We start from the raw sequence: 19,212 nt of genomic DNA on the forward strand, positions 1-19,212 counted from the left end.
GTCTGAAGGCACACAAATGTGTGCAGAAGGGTGTTTTTTCTTTCAAAAATATTCTCTTGCAACTTCGATGACCAAGTGAGTCAAAATGTTCACAGATTTCATAGTGTATGCAAATGTTGGGATAAACCAAGGGAGAATACTGGTATTTGACAATTACTAAAAGAAATGTGTCCAGTGTCTTTAACGGACATAATTTTAATAAAATGATCCTGAAATCTATGAATATAAGGGGGGATCAATACAAAGTCCTGACAGATCTGAGGTTGTAAATGTCAACTTAATTCAATATTCTAGCCAATGTTTTTTAAAAAGCCATAGAGTAATGTGAAATAATATTAGTTATTAGTTATTAAGTCCACTTTACCACATACAGTATACAAGTTGTTTATACAATCCCGTCTACCCCCTCAAACAAAAACAATTAAATAAAATCAATTAAATATAGGTAATAGTGTTTGTTTAAGTGCAGTAGCCCACACGTTTGAAATCAATATTCAGATATATTCAGAACAAGTGCAATAAACTGAACCAGCCGACAACTATAAGATCCGAATGCAAAGGGAGAGAGATTTGCATCCCTACAAATTGACGGTAACCCGTAGGGAATCGTGGCTCAATCCGGGGAAGTTTGTCAGGTATCATCCCAACGGGCCTAGAGTTAAAGGCACTGGACAACTTTGGTAATTGTTGAAGACCAGTATTCTCACTTGGTGTATCCAGATATATGCATCAACTAACAAACCTGTAAATATTTGGGCTCAGTTGTTCCTAGAAGTTGACAGAGAACAATGTAAGAAAAAACACCCTTGTTGCTCAAAATGTGTCCTTTCAGATGCACAAAAAAGGCTTCGGCTTAAGTATTTTTATTATTTGAGTGAGAAATGACCTCTTTCTCAAAAACTACGTTACTTTAGAGGGAGCCGTTTCTCACAATATGTTATACTACCAACAGCTCTCCATTGCTCGTTACCAAGTAATGTTTTATGCTGACATTCATTTTGAGTAATTACCAATAGTGTCCACTGCCTTTAAAGAAGACGCGATTGCAAATGCGACCAGGCTGGTCGGGCAACGAAGTGGTCGGGCAACGAAGTGGGGGCTCGTGGATGAGAGGTGCATTTCAAATCCTCCTTCCTTTAAAACCATGCTTTTAAATTATGGGGTCAACGTGAAGTGCTTTATTTGTTTTCCTGCTTGACATGATGGGCCTTTCTTTCAGATGATAAACCGTATTTCAATAAGCTATAGACATTGCCGATGGTATAGATTTAATGAGTACTTGTGATTCAAGTCAGATGAAGTGAGCGCGTACGAATGTACTCGTGGGATGGTGCTTGGACCACACTATAGAACATTCAAAATATATATTGCCATACATGACAAGTAACTAGAGTCATTGAAAAGGAAGGCGTGGGTAGGAGGGAAAAAACAGACATTCGGTGGGTTTTTGAGATTCATTTTTATTCAGTAATAGGCCTATGGTGTTCATGCTTCTTTTTTGTCAATAATGCTTGAAATGACTTCTACTTTGCTTATCTATACTGGGGTCGATTTCACAAAGAGTTTGGATAAGTCCTAAGTTAGGACTACAGTCCTAGGAGATGTGAACAACTTGAGCCTAGTCCTAAGTTAGGACGAGTACTCGTTCTAACTCTCGATAAGATGAGTCTTCATTAACTCTTTTTGAAATCCACCCCGATGTACTTTTTCTTCTACATTTTCTGTGTCATTTTCTGTTGGTACACCTCGAAACGGCTGGTTCTTATTATTAAAAAAGCAGCTGCAAAGATGCTTGAGACTGTGAGGCGATTGTTGCATGAACACGTGTTCTTTTTCACGTTTGAATGAAGGCGCCATTTTACACACCAGAAGTTAGTCAATCAAACATTCAAAACTTTAGCTTGTTTCTGCTCTCAAAATAAAAACGATTACATTGTTAGATTTGGGTTGATTTCCCCGTTGGTTTGGTTTGCTAAATAGTGAAACTTCTGTAGCAAATAAGTTTTGCCTTGAAGCAGGAGTTTCTTAGTCAAATGTAAAATACAAGGTCTCTCCAAACAGTATACTTCACGGCTTCACAAATTGACCTGTTTTTGTAGGGTATTTTCTTTGTGTTTTTTAACACTGAGGCCCATATTTTCTACTCTAAGATTATTTAATTTCCCCAAAGAAAGCCATATTCTATGAAAACAAATAAACGTACAAGTTGAGCCGCTGCCTGAAAGCTGGAAGCCCTTAGGGGCATGTCGAAACTTAATCGCATTTCGCACGCGCTCCTTAAATACGTGCCACATAGGCTTATTATATAGCGCGATTTCTTAAAAGAATACGTTGCCTTATTTGGATGAGTTGGTCTATAAAAAGCGTTCGAAACCGTTTGTTCTGAAATGCATATTGTTAGAAACATATTTTAAAAGTATAATATTATGTTCCACACAAGTATCACTCAAAATTGCACGGTTTTCCATCTACGTCGCGAACTAACACGGTCGGCCATTTGTTGGAGGCAAAAATTTGACTCCCATAAATGGCCCATAAATTTTTGACTCCCGTAAATGGCCGACCGTGTTAGTCGACGATGTAAAAAGAAAGCCACGCAATTTTGAGGCATATTTGTGTAGATCATTGTGTTCTACTTTTACAACATCTTTCTACCCATGTGCATTTTATAACAAATGGTTACATAACACTTTTGAAAGACCAACTCGACCGATCCAAGGCAACGTGTTCCTTTTAAGGCACTGCCGTTGATTTCACCAAACTATCCCTAACTTAGAAATAAATCTTAGGATGAGTTAAGTTCCGTAACCATAGACTTTAGAACACATTCAACCCATACAAGTAAGGACGAGTTACTCGTCCTAACTCGATATAGCGTTTCGTAAAATCGGCTGCTAGACACCGTTGGTATTTGTCAAAGACCAGTTTTCTCACTCTCCCGACATATACATCAAATAACAAACCAGTGAAAATTGGGACTCAACTAACAACGAATTTACATGAGAATAATGAAAGAAGAAAAAACACCCCTGTTGTACAGATTTGTGTACTTTCAGAAGCATAATATTTATATTAACATGCTTCAGGCCTGAAGGCTTGTAATATTTAAGTAAGAAATTACCTCTTTCTCAAAAACTGCGTGACTTCAGAGGGAGCCGTTTCTCACAGTGTTGTTTGCTATCAACAGCTCTCCATTGCTCGTTATCAAGTAAGTTTTATGCTAACAATTATTTTGAGTAATTCCCAGTAGTGTGACCAAGGACTTTGGTCTTGTTAAAAAAAAACCTGTGTAACTCATTTAACTTCTCGAAGCAATTTAGATTATCGGTGGAGTGAAGAGTGCAATCACTTCGACGCCGCCAACAATTGCATTAATTAAAAGATAATGAACGCTTTACGACCGTTTGCCAATATTGCTGTCTTTAGTGGTTGTCACATACGACGATAGGGCAACACTTTCCTGTAATGTCCATGGTATGGTCGGTGTCGTTGATGGTACGATTTGAGTGATTTGAGTGATCTTCAGATTGCTAATCGTGTTATCTTGATTCCCTTTAAAGCAAAATAAGTTCACCGAGCAAGGTAAAGGTAAAGTTGCTTGTGGGGTACATTGGATGTACGCTCATTGGGTGAAGTTTCTTGCGGTCTGTGTATGTAGAAACACGACAGGCTTATTGGGAAGTTTAGGTAAGCCCACTCTCACCATACTGCTATGTGCTCTAACCAAGCTCAAGTTTGTTTAAGTGGTTCCAGAGGATGCAACTACTTGTCTGTCCTCATATATTACATGTCCACGCAGAATGTGGTACGGACCGCTCGTGCAATCTCATCAGCCTACGGTCTTATGCATTTTGCTGGCGTGCGAATTAGCCCTTTTAGCCTTTGTTGTAAATAGCTAGTCCTGGCTTCTTGCTTCCTTCCGTCCTAAGTGTAGAGTCTGTGGCTGCATCTATGATATTCTTCAACGGTCATGAAAGTGTGACTCTGCACTTAGATGGCCGGACAAGGACCCCGTACGTGATCCGACAAAGGCTTGCCAATCGAAGGCGAATCCATAAAAACGAAGACAGGTACCTATACCATTTGGGAATAATGTATAATAGTATGTGTGTGTACGGCAAGCTCACTTTAGTGCCACTGTGGCCAACTGACTTGTTGCAGAACCAACGAGATGGATATCTTACGCCCTATTCACATGACAGCAATCTAACAGGGGTCATTTGCTTAAATTTAGCATGGTTGTAAAATGTAGCAATATTTGACAAGAGGGGACCGTGAACCAGACAAAAAATGTTGTCATTTCACGCAAGGTACATTTTGTAAAATATTACAACTACGCTTTAATTTAGCAGGGGACCCTTGCTTAATTACTCTGGTGTGAAGAGGGGCTATGTGATCTGGAAAATACCGGTGCATAACAAAATGGAAATTGCAATCTTTAACCCACCAAATTTAGTCCAAATTGTGCGTATTTGTATAATCAGCCGTTTACTTGTTCCTTTGAATCTTTATTTTTAGAGAAGTGGTTTTACTTCATTGCATGTATGAGAGGATAATATTGTGTTAAGGATTCTCTAGAGAGGATGGTTTAACACACATTCTGTCTTCTTCTGGGGGGAAATATAAAGCTGCTTATTCTTGTGATGGCATCTGCCACGGAGTAATTCCTCTAAAGTTCCACTGATATGATCATTGCTAACTTAGCGAGTCCTTACAAACTAATCTCTTCCTTAAAGATCAAGATTTTATTTATGTATAATTCTTTATTTATTTCACTCTGTTTGTCTGTTGCATATGGGCTAATACAGACTAGACATATAAATTATATTTTTGTTCAGCACCAGTATATATCGGTCATGTACGAAAAAAATCCATTTTGAGAATTGTTTTAAAAAAATTATTTTTTATTTTGAGGGGTAGACAAATACATATTGGATTAGCGCTGAAACAATGCACGTAGACTAATAAGGTCGCATATGATCGCGGCTTTATGCATGGTCATGTGTGTTGTACGGCTGCGCAAACACACACGGATAACACAAACAAGCTTTTCGAACTTCAAATGCTAAAAAGCAGACTTCTGTGAAAACACTGCACCGAACAGAAAGGTAGGGGAATTATTATGGTGTCTCATGATACAGTTTGCAAGAACTCGCTTCATAACAGAGTTTTGTTAAATTATTCGATTATAGTAAGATTGGATACTGACTCTGTTTCTTTATAATTACGTTTCGATATGGCCGTTTTTTTGTTTTTTTTTCTTGTTTTTTTTTTACTTTACTTTAATGTTTTGAATTTTAAAACACGTCTAAGCATAAGTTTTGGACCCCATTTTTCACACGTTTAACCTTAAACATGCTTAGATGCTTGTATGTGTTTGAATTCTACAAACTATTTGAGTGGGTGTCAAAATTAATGATAAACATGTTTATCCTTCAAACATGTTTTAAAAGTGGGTCAACAATTGTGATTAAACTCTAAACAGAGTTTTTACAGTGTGGGTCATATGTTTATTCACTACCGGAACACTTGTTTCAAAGCGTGTATTTTATGTCCAATAATCAAAGTATCTCTTTAACGTCAGGGGTTCGTCCTGGCATAACACGATACGCATCATATACACCAATTATATCAAATTCCACTCCAATTGGTGGCACCTGCAGGCTTAGATTTCCTTTTCAACTTTGTGAAAGGGATTATATCAAACCCATGGATCGCTTTCGCTCATCTCGAATTACTATTGGTTGAAATTTGGCTGGTTGTTAACTTCGCTGATAATATATCTACATTCAACCCACTTCTCCGAGTTTAAAAAGATCATTTTGTGCGTGTTTTCTCACAAATATGAGATTTTTTAGAATATTGAGCAACATAAGACAGCGTTTATAATTAATCTTATTGTGTGGGAGTTAGATGTTTTGAAGCCTATAATGAATAGAAATTGGCAAGACCCGACTTTCAGTCGTCAATTTCATATCCGTTGGCATACATCTCAATACACTGATTCAAATAATATGCATAAAGACCAATTGTTGAGCTTCCGAATCTGTGACTGTATCAAAATGAAATTCAATCGTTCATCGCTCTTGGTTTCACAATAGGTGCCACTTCAAGATAAAACTGGTTACAGATTGGACTAAGACCGGTATAAGGCGCAGTCCATGAAATGCATTGGAAAAAACAAATTGAATCAAATATCACTATCAATAAAAAGTTATTGACTTTGTCGTTGGATTGCATTTACTATTTGTGCGAGACCACCCGCTGCTCAAACGTGCTTGTGGGTTTACTACTAGTGGATAATTGAATGACTAAACCTAAGAGTTAATGGATTTCAGCATATTATAGGTCCTCGCCATGTAGGGCATACTTCCTCATCGCTCTCTCCCTAAATTGATGCAGCAAACACTCGAGATGAGAACAAATACTTCTGCGAAATGACGCATATTGTGTTAAAGTTCTGGTGTACCATTTTCCGCATTTTGCTTCTCTTACGTATTGTAATCATGTCTGTGTCCACAATATTAGCAACTGTGTGTCGCTATATAGCCAGTAGTCTTTCTCGAGTAATTTACGAATGTAGAGTTCTGTTGAACTAAACCTGTCTCTACTGCGTGTACTTTAATCAGGTTAAAGGTGGACACCTTTGGTTATTGTCAAAGACATGCATTCTTACGCCGAGCGGTTAAGAGCACCGAATTCAAACTCTGGTGTTTCAGCAGAGTGTGGGCTTGAATCCCCAGCCGTGACACTTGTGTCCTTAAGCAAGACACTTAACCATTGCTTCGTCCTTCGGATGGGACGTAAAGCCGCTGGTCCCATGTTTTGTGTAACGCATGTAAAAGAACCCAGTACACTTTATATATCGAATTGAGAAGGGGTTCACCCAGGTTTTCCTGGCTGTGGCTGCTATATGCGCCGTGGCACCTTGTAAACATAATGTTTGAGGAAATTGGAGTGCAAGTATTGGGACGATCGTCGTAGCTGAATGCATTCAGATAACTCAATACAGGAGCTTGTTAATTTTCTTGTGTTGCACTAGAACACAACATGAATGTTTATGTTGCTACATGTAGCTTGACACCTTAACACATGGCACATCCTATCATGGTCCAATCGAGTAACAAATCAAACTCGTATGTCATCTGCATTTGAATCTGTCGTAGCTTTTAATCAGGTCAACTTTTGTAGCAACTGTCCTCCCAAAAAGGGCAAATACAACGAGAAGGGGGAAATAGACAGAGAAAGTAAACACAAAGAAACACTTTTAAGATATTGAAAGAACTGAGAAGTCTCGAATTTCCCAAAATCAACTTCGCGGTAGTAGAATTGGAACAGTTCTCTATGAAGAACAAAATCTACCTAACAAGTTACACACATTGTGTTAACGCAAAACAATTATATGAAGATAGGTATTTGTTTTACCTACTTTTGGTCAAATCGAGCCCTCTGCCCCCCCCCCCCCCCTTAAACCCGGTTCATACTACCTTCAGGTGGTATCTTTGACGTCACAAAGTTGAAACGAAAATGTGCTCAACTCCTGTGAAACATTCGCAGCAAAAACAGGGCTGTGACGTCAACGTCGTATCGCATTCGCAGGAAATAACCGGGCTTTAAAAACTGAAGCGTACCCATACGCTAATGGTTAGCTTTCTTGTACGGGGTAATCTTTACTGATCCGTGGGTCGATGTAAGAATTGCTTCTTAGATGTGTCACGTCGTCTCATGGCAGTGTGTTAATCTCAGGATGATTCAGTTTAGAGCAAGTAGCGAAGCTGGGGTGCGCGGGTGGCACGTTCCCACATCAATCCCCAACTGCTGTCAATGTACCCCCACCCCCCTCCCAGTTTGACATTTTGGACTTTTGAGATTAAAAACTTCCATAGTTAAGTTTTACAATAATAAGTTGTTGACCTAAATAGTGATAATTTCAATGTTTTAAAACTATGTTTACATTTTACACGCAGACATTTGCTTTTACACTTACGTCAAACTATCTTTACAAAATATAGTTGCAAAAAATAGTTAAAGCCAGTGGACACTATTGGTAATTGTCAAAGACCAGTCTTCTCACTTGGTGTATCTCAACATATGAATAAAATAACAAACCTGTGAAAATTTGAGCGCGATCGGTCGTCGGAGTTGCGAGATAACTATGAAAGAAAAAAACACCCTTGTCACACGAAGTTGTGTGCTTTCAGATGCTTGATTTCGAGACCTCAAGTTCTAAACTTGAGGTCTCGAAATCAAGTTCGTGGAAAATTACTTCTTTCTCCAAAACTACATCACTTCAGAGGGAGCCGTTTCTCACAATGTTTTATACTATAACCTCTCCTCATTACTCTTTACCAAGTAAGGTTTTATGCCAATAATTATTTTGAGTAATTACCAATAGTGTCCACTGCCTTTAATGGCCTGGTGATTCTACCATAGCAGGGTCTTTCTCGAATGACAACACAACAAAATTGAACAGGGAACTATAAAAGTGTAACATAAGCAGTGAAGTGGAAATACATGAACGAAGAGAGAGAGAGAGAGAGAGAGTGAGAGGGGGGGGGGGGTCTGGAGGCACACAGGAAAGTTATAACGAATACATGGGGAGACGGGGAAAGAAGAATGGAAACCCGAAGGCCAATATCAAGAGTTGGAAGAGGGAGACAAAATAATTAATTAGTGAATGAGACAGGCTAAAAAGGGAGATAACCGTGGGGAAATGAGAAGGCAAAGACAAATGGTTATTAGTCATTTCCTTCTTGGATGTTCATACCATAGGGTTTAATGGTCTGGAGGCGCATTGTCCACAGTCAATGGCATCAAGAGGAACGGAAACTGTACAGTTTTAATCGGCCAGAAGTGCCCTCTCTACAGATGGTGCACCCCTAATTAGAGCTTGGATAACAATTCCATCCGTTCCTCTTAGGTCTGTTTCAAGGGCCCAATTTCATGTTTAAAGTCACCTGGAAATAGAAATTTTATTTTTTCAAACATAAGAGTGTATGTTAAAGAGTCTATATACTTTTTCCTAACAAAAAACACAATGTCCACAGATTTACATTAAACTTACACAGTCAGAAGATTATGATAGTAGAAAGCTTCCCTTGAAATTTTACTTACTGAGGTGCAGTAGTTTTCGAGAAATGAGTAAAAGTAATAATTTTCGTCTCAGTTTTAGCATGTAAAAACGTATTAACCAGTTATGCTATGGTTTTGGTGTAATATCATAACTGGTTAAGGGGATTTTACATGCTAAAATAATTTTGGTCTCATGAGACCAAAATTATTTTGTGACTTGTTTTACTAATTTTGTTTAAAAACTACACAACTTTAGTTAGTAATATTTGATGGGAAGCTTTCCACTATCATTATCTTCAAACCCTGTAAGTTTAATGCAAATCTGTGGACATTTAAAAAAAGTACCCGAATCCTTTAAGTGACAATAAAACATGTTTTAAGAAACTGTTTGTAACTAAACTATATATAAAGTTGTGTGGGGATTGACTCCGCCTACCCCTTTTGTCACGTTAATCGAGGCAGACTTTGCCTTGATGCGTAGAGTAAACACCCGTGCAAAGTACATGCAAGTCCAAGTCGTGAGCTTGTACGTTTCGAAAAAAAATTTTTTTTTCTCTTGCATTTTCGGGCAATGCCGACCAAGTGTATTGCTGCTGGATCCAGCAAAATAACTAAAGATGGGGTCAGTCCGCATGGCTGGCCAGACTAACGAGAGAAAACGTGCCTAGTGGTCCGGTCCGACGTATTTTTCAGCGCTGTGCAGCATTTTCTTTTCAAATATCGCGCCTCGATTGACGTCACGAACAGCGCCCTCTCGGGTCGGGGCTTACTCTTAAATTTGAAATAATGTAAGAACTAATTTTTTAGAACCTAAGATAACTGTTTATTCACATTCCACTCATCAAAACACATATATTAGTGATAAAAGCTTTATTTTGACAAAATACCACTTCCAGGTGACTTTAAGCACAAAAAGAGCTCACCACAAAATAAGTATGCTTACCAGGAAAAGGTTACCAGCCAAAATACAATGTCACTGTTACAATTTATGACTGGTATCCTGATCCGTTATGTTTAGCAGAAAATGGTAAGGCAATATTTCCTGCTCAAGCAGCTCTATGCAATTGGCCCCTGAACTGCTCATGCTGTCAACCCCTCTCAAAGCCATAATGTTAATTTGACAATTGCACCTGCTGTGAAAGATAGAGAATTGTTGTTGCATCTGCCCAGGTGCTCCTTGTTCAAACGGGACTTTAAACGGGGACTACAAATTGATATTAATAGCAATCATGTCTAAACTACGTGTCAGTTCAAAAGTGGCTGCGTCTTTAAAGGCAGTGGACACTAATGGCAATTACTCGAAATAATTATTATCGCAACACCTTTCTTTGTAATGAGTAATGGGGAGAGGTTGATAGTATAAAACATTGTGAGGAACGGTTCCCTCTAAAGTAATGTAGTTTTCGAGAAACAAGTAATTTTCCACGAATTTGATTTCGAGACCTCAGATTTAGAATTTGAGGTCTCGAAATCAAGCTTCTGAAAGCACACAACTTCGTGTGACAAGGGTGTTTTTTCCTATTATAGGAACACGTTGCCTTGGATCGGACGAGTTGGTCAAAACAAAAGCGTTTGTAACCGTTTTTTTATAAAATGCATATGGTTGGAAAGATGTTTTAAAAGTAGAATACAATGATCCACACAAGTTTGCCTCGAAATTGCGTGGTTTTCCTTCTACTGTGCGAACTAACATGGTCGGCCATTTATGGGAGTCAAAATTTTGACCCCCATAAATGGCCGACGTGTTAGTCGACAAGGTAAAAGGAAAACCTCGCAATTTCGAGGCATGTTTGTGTGGATCATTGTATTCTACTTTTACAACATCTTTCTACCCATATGCATTTTATAAAAAACGGTTACAAACGCTTTTCAAAGACCAACTCGACCGATTCAAGGCAACGTGTTCCTTTAATATTATCTCGCAACTTCGACGACCGATTGAGCTCAAATTTTCACAGGTTTGTTAATATATTTTTATGCATATGTTGAGACCAACTGTAAAGGATGGTCTTTGACAATTACCAATAGTGTGTCCAGTGTCTTTAAAGGCACAACGATTGTTAGCACAAAAAACGTACTTGGTAACGAGCAATGGAGAGAGCTGTTGATAAAATTAATCACTGTGAGAAACGGCTCCCTCTGAAGTAACGTTGTTTTTGAGAAAGAGATAATTCCTCACTCAAATTATTACTTCAGGCCTTTATGCGTGATGGGATACACCAAGTGATAATTCTTTGACATTAAAATGGGATGCACCTACAATTGTTTCCAACTGTTTTCCTTTTTTTCCCCATCATAAACCAATTTTGGTGTAAATATTGTTTGAAGCTTTGCATGGTGTGGACTAAATAAAGAATATGTAGTAAACTTGCGGGTACAACCATGTGTAAATCTCTTTAGTGCGAGTGTTGGCTCTGAAAAGAGCCGCTTTGGTCTCGACGTTTCGAACAGTATATTTTGCTCGTCTTCAGGAGAATTTTGATGTCTCGATTCTGTAATTCTGTATTTTCATCATAATTCCAAATGTTCGTATGTTTTTCGGTAATTCGAACTTTGGTCGTCCTGGGAAATTTGTTTTTGAAGAGTAAACCATTAATGAATTCGAGTCGATGGGTGGTCACGTATTACGACACAGTCGTGCGGTACTTATGTCACGTTTGAAATGGCACTTTCATTGTCTCTCGAGCCACTGTCTTTTACTCATTCCGTAAGGTGTAGCAACTATGTTTCCAATGGATACACTGTGTCGCACCAGTTTCAGTCTTAACCACATTGTTTATTTACCTTCGTTTTTTAAACTTTAAAGGCACCGGGTACATTTGGTAATTGTCAAAGACCAGTATTCTCTCTTGGTATATCCAAACATTTGCAAACAAATAACAACTGTGATAGTTTTACTCATTGGTCAACGAAATTGCAAGAGAGCAACACAAGAAAAACACATTTGTTGCACAAATTTGTGTACTTTTAGATGCCTAAAAGGGCTTCGAGTCTGAAGTAATATTTGAGTGAGCAATAACGTTTTTCTCAAAAACTAAGTTTTGAGGGATCCTTTTCTCACAATGAACCCAATGTTTCGTTACCAATAAGTTTGTTATGCTATCAATTATTTAGAGTAATTACCAATAGTATACCACTGCCAATGTCTTAAGCCGCAAATCTCGCGGTATTTCCTGTTTTTGTTACTATGATTGTCACTGCTATCACGTCAATGTTTTAATCAGACACAAGAGACTCAATGCTGTCTGATATAGATCCGGATTAAGACTAATTAAAATGAAATGTTGTCATTTATTCGGGTCCTGTCAGTCATCTTTGCTGAATAACAGTGTTACAGTAAGAAAAGGTTGTAAATTGAGCTACAATTAGTTTGTGTTTGTTGTACTTTTAACAAAACTGTTTGGCTTCGAACATTGTGTTCTTATTTATTTTCAGCTTTAACTGTTCTGCCATCTTGTCCCTTCTATTACGAGTTTGTTGTGTCATGTATTCTGTCTGTCTGTCTGTCTGTCCGTCCGTCCGTCCGTCCGTCCGTCCGTCCGTCCTTTCGTCCGTCCGTCCGTCCGTCCGTCCGTCCGTCCGTCCGTCCGTCCGTCCGTCCGTCCGTCCGTCCGTCCGTCCGTCCGTCCGTCCGTCCGTCTGTCTGTCTGTCTGTCTGTCTCGTTTTATTTTCTGTCTGGCTGTTTTTTACAAGCTTATGCTTACCAAAACGGCCCCGTACTCTATTTGTTCATGTTTACTCTTACTCAAAGAAATGTTTTGCTTTACTCCGTAATAAATGTAACTGTTGTTATTCTTTTATGAGAGTATGGAAACAAATGTATTCTTGAATTGATTTGAGTTGAAGTGTTCTTTTCTTTGAGCCCTTGATAAGTTCATATAATTATGTACAACAAAATGTACAACAAAATAGAAAATAATAGTTTCCATCACAGGAACGGAATACCAAACGTCCACCGCAACCCCCTGGTTAAAATGAAGACACACAAAATACTTTCCCTTCTTGTTTACGGTGGAAAAAGCGACCCGTTTCTATGTTGCAACGACCCATGGTTTGTTAATTGAAATCTTACGCCATTGCATTTCAATGCGGTTTTGTATCAAAGTTACTGCCTAAATCCTGAATGAATTTCCAAGAAAAAACCCACAAATTTAATATGTTTCTCAATCAACAATAGGGAATTACAACCACATTTTCCGTTGATTGCTGGCATTGGTGCATCAGAGATGTTAATTTGCATGACGTTTTGAAAGTAATTAATTTAGGAGCTATAAAACACCAGTGAAACTTGAAGAATGCTGAAAAACAAACCTCCATATCGACAGTCAGTTATGACTTTCAGTTTCAAGTGTCCCGCAATTTAACAAATTCATCGATTCATCGGTCTCTTTATAGAGTTGCATGTTATGGCCTAGCGGTTAAGAGCACCGGACTCAAGCTCTGGGCCTAACTTAAGAGAGACATTTAACGGCTGTTTTTTGTTTTTGCTGTCTGATTTCAAGTTTCATAGCGCTGCTACGAAAAGGCGCACGAAAAGGCGTGCTAACCTGTCGGTGCTAATACTGCACGAACATAAATGACGTCAATGCAAATCCATAGTAAACGCGCAATATAATATGGCCACCTAATTTTTCCGCTAAACCTATGAAATACGATTGCACGATTCTGCTATACATTAAGCATGAAAACTGGCTTACCGTAAAGCTGCGCCATGAAATTGTGCCATTGTGTTTCTGATTAGCAGTGTGGGTTCGAGTCCCAGTCTTGACACATGTGTCCTTGAGCAAGACTTTTTATGATGCTTCGTCTTTCGTAAGGGACGTTAAGCGACTGGTTCCGTGTGTTATGTAATGCAGTGCACTTATCGTAAAGAGAAGGTGTTCGCTCCTGTGTTCTTGGTTTGATCGCGCCACAGCACATTGTAAACCTTTAGACGGTGCTTTATAAAAGGAGTGGGTCTCATAATTCAAACGAAGTCCCAACATACTATATACCTTGCGGGAAAATACTATATGTTACAGGGTTTGGGTACTTTTTCAAAATGTCCATAGATTTACATTAAACTTACGGGGGTTGAAGGTAATGATAGTGGAAAGCTTCCCTTCAAATATTACTAACTGAGGTGCTGGAGTTTTTTAGAAATGAGTAAAACAATGTAATATGTAAATGCTTAAAATAATTTTCGTCTCGTGAGACCAAAATTATTTTCATGACATTGTTTTAATACCCCAAAACAACAGCACCTCAGCACGTAATATTTTCAGTGAAGCTTTCTACTATCATTATCGTCAAACTGTGTACGTTTAGTGTAAATCTGTGGTCATTGTGTTTTTACAAAAAGTACACTCTTTAAAGCGCATTGGACGTCACCAACTGACAGATATGCTCGCTATATGAAACCCTTCTTGTTATTATAAAATACGAGAGAGATTATCCTCACCTTTGTGCTCAAAACTAAGGAAAAGAGTGCATTTCAAAGCTTTTACTTTAAAATTATATGAAGACAACTAATGAATAGTTGAACGCTGAATAATATTGTTAACATAATTATGTTTACAGAACCAAACGCTAAAACAGAGGTGGCGCTATATAACATTATGCCTGCGCTAGTCGCCAGAAATAAATTCGGTGAAACTTGTGTGGTCATTAAAAACAAGACAAATAATTGACAATATTTGTTTATGCTTTAGAAATGTCACTTACTTGTCATCGGCAACTTGAAGTCTGATCCTAATCCGATATGTTTGATAACATTTGCATCTCTACCCTTGATTGTTTTGTCCGGGCCGCATGGCTGGAATTGAATTGCTGACTTTGCGCAATACAATTGTCTTCGATTGAGGCCGAAGTTTACGCTGTGTGCCGGAGGCCGAATTACGCTGTGTGCCGTCTTAACCAACGCAATGCTTCTTCGTGTGTAAAATGGCATTCGGGGTCCCCAACATGCGTTTGTCGCATATGATACAATATTTGTTAACCAAAGATAATATTTTGGTTTGCGGCAACATGCACCATGTGTGTGTGTGTCAACTTGCCTGGTGGATTATGTACATTGGAGAACTGTCTTGCTATTATATTCTACTACCGCGGAGTAGATTTCCGGATTTTTCGGGAGACTTCTCAGTTCTGAAAAGAACTGTCCTGCTTGTTAACTACTACCTGGGTGGAAGGTAGAAATCGGCTGGGACTACTACTTTAGCTTATAGGAATGTTATTAGCAGTTTGACTACCACGGAGTGAATTCTGTATTGGTCTCAACATTTCAACTTCTCTAGCCACCGTCAGGAGACATGATACAAAACGCAGATAGGTTATGGTGCGGTCCTAACATACCCGGCTTCTCTCCACAAAGTCTTATGTGTAACTAGTATAGTCCTCTTATATCGTTCCTCGTCCTCCTCTTATATCGTTGCGGTACCCGCTGCCAAAACAATAGGATTTGAACTGCCTCTACCTACCGGGCAACCTCGGTAGTCTAGTTGGTAAGACACTGCTCTAGAATTGCAAGGATCGTGGGTTAGAATCCCACCCGAGTATTATGCCTCCGACATTTTGTTCTTTGTTCACAGGACTCTTGAAAGTACTGAGTATACAGTGCTAACACACATCAGTGTCACTGGGTAAAAACCAAAAATTAATATTCTCTATCCCCGATGCAAACTTAACATCTCTTATAGTATTATAGCCTTAGTGAGAACCACGCCATCGGCGTGTCTTACACTGCTGCAGGTAAAAAAAGACCTCTTTCGTGTCCCGTTCTATAGTCGTATACAGGTCTTAATTAAAACCGTTTCCAAGAGAGAGAGAGAGAGCGATAATTATATTTCTAAATTGATTCAGAAATTACACAGAGCGTCAATTTCAACACGCTTGATGATTTACGATCGTTAGTTTGTAGCGTCGATGCGTAAATTTAACCTGTTTCTTTAAAAACATATCATTAACTGTCGTGAGAAGTGTGTTCTGCCCACGCTGTTGAAGTGGGCTCTTATTCAAACCTGTAACAACCTTCTCTCTGCTGTCATGCGTCCTATTTTTCACCATGAATGTGTGAACAGAAGCATATGGATTCACAGTTTATAACTTGACACGATATAAGTAAACTCAGGACCAATATTGTATTATATTAGTGTTTTTAAGAGACAGATGCTCTTTTCCCCATAGGCCTTTTTTACCCAGAGAGAAATTAAAAACAGACGCGATGATGGGCCATGTATGCCGTGAGTGAGTATTTAGTTGAACTATATTGACGAAGTTTTTTTAGGTGCTTCCAGTTGTTATAGCCATGTCAACGTTATTACATGATATGTCATCCACGACGGTATCTTTCTACGAAGCCCGGGAAAGGACAGTGGTAAACAACAATTAGGCAGGGGCTTATCCGTTTGCATGGTTAAGTAATCCGTTCGAACGAATAGTTAATCCGTTCGCTTGGTTTGGTTATTTCCGTATGCAGGAAAAAATCCGTTTGCACAGTTAGGTAATCCGTTTAACCGAATTAATAATCAGCGTGCGTGCAGCACTATTTCATGTCTTGACTAATTTAAGCCATGCGAGTGGATTATTAAATCGTTACTACGATTTACTAAACCGTGCGAGCGATTTACTAATGCGTTCAAATTGATTACTAAACCGTGCGAACGGATTGCTATTTTGTTCGCACGGATAACTAAACCGTTCGAACGGATTGCTATTCGTTCGAACGGATTACTAAGCCTTGCAAACGCATGTATAGTTCGTTAGAACTTACAACTAAACTATGCGAACTGATTACTATTATTTCGTTCAAAGTATTTTGTTTCCTCCACTGTCCCTTACCAGGGCTCCGTATCTTTCCTTGGTATTCAAGTGTTTTTCTAACCATTTATTGCAACCATTCATTTGCAATTCTTGTTTTCCCATTTCTAAGAGCTACTCAATGAAGTTTTCCTTCGTGACATACCTCTGTCCTTTTTTAGATGGAACTTTCTTGATATTTTTCCCTAGACTGAGATTCTATCAGTATGCCCTTGGGCGGTGCACGCTCTCATCCTGAAGACAGTCCTCTATAGTGATTGAATCTTTCTTGAAGTGCAGTACACTTCAAGATTCAATGTGTTGCATGTAGCGGAAGGATAAGTAGGCTAGGCCAATTTCATATTTGATCTTGTCTCAACCTACCCTGGTTTTTTTCTTCATGTTTAAATCTGCAGTTCAAACGTGAGCAGTTGCCACTTAAATTAAATTACACACGAGTGAACTTTGGGCTCTGAAAAATGTGTGGCTATATTCCTTCGCCAAAGGCTATGTATTAATGTGTTGATGTTTGCAGGCTCATGTAGCTGCTGCTTCGAGTGTGTGCAAAGAACAATGAATCAAACATTTCCCTGTAAGAGTGATAGTCAATAAAAGGTTACGATCATTTTATAACAAGTACATAGCTGCCATAGTCATTTGCAATGGGCTCTTTAATATGCGGCCATACCCCTTCGCCATTGGTGTTGCAGGCCCATGAAACCGCTACTTGGAGCTGTGTGCAAAAAAAAACCCAATGAATAAAACATGTTTATAAGGGTGATAGTCATTAAACGGTTACATAATTATATTGATTTCAAAATATGCACATATAGTTGCACATCTACGTGTAATGTGGAGACATTTGCAACGGACTCTTAACATGTGTGGCTATACTCCTTTGACAAGGGCTATCATGGTGTTAATAATCGCAGGCCCATGTAGCCGCTGCTTCGAGTTGTGTACAAAAAACAATGAATTAAACATTTTTAATAAGAGTGATGCAGGCCCGTATGCTTCGTTTTTGAAAGGGCAAGTGCACCCATGCATTTTCTCCTTGGTAAAGGGCACCCTGTGAGGAAATTGTAAATTTCTACTGGAGCATTTCACCGTGGGGGCAACGGAGGCAATCGCATCCGTTGCCTCCGTGAAGTATCAGGCCTGGTGATGGCCATAACAGGTTAAAATGATTGTTTAACAGGTATACAGCTGCACATGTTGTACACAAGGTTATTTGGAGACACTATGCAAGAATAAAACATTCATTCCCAACAAAACTAAAACAGAATCCTATATTCTAGTCGTAACCTGAATCTCTGGGAAGGCAGCACATGATGTAACATCAACATCCTCAGAACTCTCTCATGTAATAAATCGATCACAATGCTCGCTTAAAGGAAACAAACAGGTCTGCAAGAGTGTCTTGGAGTGTGGACTAAAATTAACAAGTTTAAGGAGTGTGAGTTGTTGCTGTTTAGCTAGCAGCTGTGTCCGACGGGTGTTTTGTTCCTGCTAAGTTTGTGTCTGTGTGGAGGGAAAATGCACGGATTAGGAAGGAAGTTCGCCGCAAATAAGCGTTGCAAAAAAATAGTTAACATCCTGAAGTTTCGACCCTATATCACTATGGCAGAGTCTTTCTCGAAGGCTAAATAACAACACATGCACAGCCGTCGGGATCATCAAACTCTTTCCAATCTTAGTACGAGTTCAGTTCCGTATCCGAAGACGGTAGGACGCACCGAATCCTAAGTTAGGACGAGTTACCCGTCCTAATTTGAGATGTTTCGTGAAATCGGCTGCAGGGAACTAAGATGTTACTAATGTACCTGTTGATGTCTGTTGTGTTGTCTTCGAGAAAGACTCTAAGTTTGGTTGAAACGTCAGGCCATTCATATAATAAGCGTTGTCTCTTTGTCTGCTTTCTCCAGAAGACGATCAGAGCGTACTGATCGAAACGTCGAGTTAAACCAACGGTTCTTTTCAGAACCTCCCCAACTCATTAGAGATAGTCATTACATGGTGTTACCGCAAACCTTTCCATATTGTTGGCTCTTTTGATTGATTGTGTTGAATGTATTCGTGAAAATATCAGATGTATAAATGCAGGCCTTGAATTCATCTTTTAAAGGGCAAGACCATTTTAATTTTGCAAAGGGCACTTCGCCATTGAACAACTGTGTATTTCAATTGGAATCTTTCGAAGGGCACCAAGGCCAGAGGCAATGATGCCTTACCTTTGTGACACTCGTGTTACTATGAGGTAGAGGAACCATAGAACACGGTCTGTGTGAGAACTGTTCAAGTTGTTTATTTTCTGGGTCCGTCATATTTTATAAAACGAATCCTTTTTACTCTTTTAAATGACC

General features: G+C 39.0%; 1 protein-coding gene across 1 annotated transcript in view; it reads left to right on the forward strand.

Annotated features, from left to right (window-relative positions):
* The window catches only part of LOC139935894 (neuropeptides capa receptor-like), an 81,120-nt gene that overhangs the window by 40,481 nt on the left and 21,427 nt on the right, over positions 1-19,212 (forward strand). The gene's annotated exons all lie outside the window — the stretch shown is intronic.

Source organism: Asterias amurensis, chromosome 4 (genome assembly GCF_032118995.1).
Source record: "Asterias amurensis chromosome 4, ASM3211899v1".
Classification (NCBI taxonomy): Eukaryota; Metazoa; Echinodermata; class Asteroidea; order Forcipulatida; family Asteriidae; genus Asterias; species Asterias amurensis.